The sequence below is a fragment of the Cricetulus griseus genome, chromosome 5 (genome assembly GCF_003668045.3).
Source record: "Cricetulus griseus strain 17A/GY chromosome 5, alternate assembly CriGri-PICRH-1.0, whole genome shotgun sequence".
NCBI classification, from domain to species: domain Eukaryota; kingdom Metazoa; phylum Chordata; class Mammalia; order Rodentia; family Cricetidae; genus Cricetulus; species Cricetulus griseus.
The window spans coordinates 188,512,936-188,516,308 of record NC_048598.1 but is presented as its reverse complement, the minus strand read 5'-3'; the positions used below and the strand labels follow the sequence as shown (position 1 = coordinate 188,516,308).

The 3,373-nt window shown below is 49.3% G+C and overlaps 1 pseudogene; it reads left to right on the top strand.

The window, feature by feature from the left end:
• The first annotated feature begins 2,668 nt into the window (after positions 1 to 2,668).
• On the top strand, positions 2,669 to 2,804 carry LOC113835763 (annotated as a pseudogene).
• Positions 2,805 to 3,373: the final 569 nt, after the last annotated feature.

Sequence of the window (3,373 nt, the reverse complement as noted above, 5' to 3'; positions counted from 1 at the left end):
TGTTCCTGGGTTTCAGGGTGGGGTGCTGGACTGTGGTTTTTCCATCTTCAGACCCTACGTTCATAGCACAGCGTTCTCCTTGGTGGAGCTCAGGCAGCTGGCACTGCCACAGTGTGTCCTAACTAAGCTCACAACATAAGGATTCAAGCCAGAGCCAAGTGAAGGCCACTCAGCCAAACAAACACAAGAGGGCTGTCACCCCTCTCCTCCAGAGGAAAAGAAGGCTCAGACATGCCTCCAGCCTAGGGGCATACAGTGACATAGCCCTCCCTCTTTTTATTTCCAACAGAAGGGGGCGAAGGCATGTCGGGTGGGTGAGAGGCAGGGAAGTGGTGTTTGACTTGCCCTGGAGAACTTGTGACCTGGGCTGGAGGGGTGTGGAGTGGAAGGACACAAACGAAGAATGCATGGATCATGCACCATGCCTGGTATGAGCCACATGTCACCTTCTGGCTGCTTGCTGGACATAGCTTTACCTGGAAGTCTCTGGGATGGGTGCTTCTGAAGGTTCTAGATTGCTCTAGATCAGTGACTGATAAATGCAAATGCCACAGCCTCTCATAGTTAACATTTATCTCAGGGATCAGTGGCTCCATCCTCAATCTAGAAGGTGTGGTGAGAGTGGTGTGAATAGCAGTTGCCCTTAGGACCACCGGGCAGCCATATGGACAGTGCGCTTTGGACCTTGTCTAGTTGGGTTGCTCTTGACAGCCCTTCCATCCCACCGAACGTCATTTGAAAACAATGTGTAAATACTGTGCAGTGCAGGGTTTGGGCAGAAATGAAGGGCAGTACTCATTTGAAAAGACCAGGAAACTGCATAATCCATCAGTACCATTGGTCAGGTCAGATTTCCTTGCCCCTCCTTCCCTCTTCCCCTCTTCCTCCTCCCTGTCGTTTTGTCCACCCCTTCCTCGCTTTAATACCTCTCTCTCCCTCCCTCCCTCCCTCCCTCCCTCCCTCCCTCCCTCCCCTCCCTCCTCCCTCCCTTGCCCTCCCCCCTCACACCCCATTATGAACTGTTTTGGCTCAACACCACTCTTTCAAACAAGATAGAATCTGGCTGTAAATAAGTTTCATTTGAGGCTACAAGCCTAAAAAACCCTCTGACAATTAATAGACACATATCGACCAAAGCACATTCCCCACGCCAACATTTCCAAGCTGCTTCTCTTTAAAAGTCTAATTCAGCGAGCTTGGGTCCTCTATGGTGACTGGGTGACATCAGGATGACAGACAGACCACAGACATCTGTATCCAGGGACCAGGAATCAAAGCCTTTGAGTTGCTTTTAGGGACTTGCTGGCATAGAGAAATAGCTCTCTCTCTCTCTCTCTCTCTCTCTCTCTCTCTCTCTCAGGCTGAATTCTACAGTTCTCTCTTAATCAGACCCTAAATTGTTTTCTTTCTTTCTTTCTTTTTGGTGGGCGGGGGAGGTTTTGAGACAGGGTTTCTCTGTGGTTTTGGAGGCTGTCCTGGAACTAGCTCTTGTAGACCAGGCTGGTCTCGAACTCACAGAGATCTGCCTGCCTCTGCCACCCGAGTGCTGGGATCAAAGGCGTGCACCACCACATCAGGCTAGTCTTATAATCTCACATGAACAGTTTTCTTGGAAAAGTGGGACACACTTCAATTTTAGCTTAAACTAGACAGCTCAGGTGGTGACAGGGTGCTGTGTCTACATGTGCTCCTAGCAGGTGAAAAAGACTTTGTGGTCCAGAGAGTCACTGCTGGTTCAGAATGGTGTGGACTCCATGGTGGACTCCATGGACTGCCCTTGGTGCCACAGGGGAAGACAGATCCCCAAAGAAAGGAGGGTTCATCTTGTCATTGACTACCCTCATGATCCTACAGACCCAACTTTAAAGCCTCTGCCCAGCGTGTGGGCAGGAGGGAACACTCACCTGCATCTCTGACATGCTTGATAACAATGCACCCTTCTGCATGGGCTCATGTCACACTGATGCCTCACCCTGCCTTATAACACACACTTTCCATCATTCTAGAATTCAGAAGACAGAAGGGTAACAGCAACCCAGCTACAGAGTTCCCATGCTTTTTTTTTTTTTTTCTAAATGCAGCTTGCAGAGGTTTCAGATGGCAAGCTCCCTAGGGTCCCATAGTTCACCAGGCTTCCTCTTGGTCAGCTGCAAGATGCAGACACCTCTCAAATGCCTGAGGTGTGGTGTGAGTGGTGTAGCCTTGGAAAAATGGAAGAGTTTGAAAGTTACATTTGTGGGGACCAATGGTGTAAAACACCGTAGTTGGACTATTCTTCTGTTTCCAGCTGCAAGTTGCCTGTTTTTGCTTTGGCTTTTACATGTTTTGATGACTGATTTGCTCCCTCCCTCCCTCCCTCCCCCTCCCTCCCTCCCTCCCTCCCTCCTCCCTCCCTCCTCCCTCTCCTCCCCCTCCCTTCCTCCCTCCTCCCTCCCTCCTCCCTCCCTCCCTCCTCCCTCCCCCCTCCCTCCCCTCCCTCCCTCCCTCCCCTCTCCCTCCTCCCTCCTCTTCCCTTACTTTGTTCCTAACAAGGTCTTACTGTATACCCCAGACCAGCCTGGATTCCCCAGCCTCCGCCTCCTGAGTGGTGGGATTATAAGCATGTGCCACAACTCCCTGCCAGTCTAAATCTTTTTCCATGAATTCCATCTTACTGAAAGGCTGCTTTAGCATTTGTGTGCATCTTTGTTCAACTGATAGGTAAAGGAATGAAAGACGGATGCAAAAAAAAAAAAAATCAATCTTCTTTTGCAACCCAGAGCTCATTGTTTCGTGTAGTTTTGAAACGTAGAAGAAGGAATATGACGCACAGTGACAGCTCAGAGTGATGCTTGTGTTAGTAATGAGTTTGGCTCGAAGAATAAAGAGTTTATAATTTAGAAGCGTGGGTTAAAAAATAGAAACTTAATTTTCAGTGAGTGGTACCGTATTGTTCTCGCCACACAATGCCACTTAGCAGATCTCTAGAGCTCACCCATCCTGCAGAACTGTGCCCCCGTTGATCAGCAGCTCTCTCCCACCCCTCCCTTCCCAGAGCAGACACTGCTCTTTCTGTGTCTCGAATTTACGGCTTTGGCTATTTTAGATGATACTCATTAATATTTAGATGCTCATTTACGCCACTCATAAAGTGTTTGTACTCCGTCGATGGGCTTAGGCACTCAGCACCATGTACCCAAGGCTCATCTACGCTGTGGTGACTAGCAGGGCATTCCTTCTTTTTCCAGGCTGAATAACACTCCCTGATAAGTGATTACCACATTGTCTTTCTCCTTTCGTTTGCCCAAGGGCATTAAAGTTGTTCACACTGGCTGTCTTGAATGGCAGTGCAATGCCCATGGCCAACAGGCGCCTCTTGGAAATCTTGACTTCG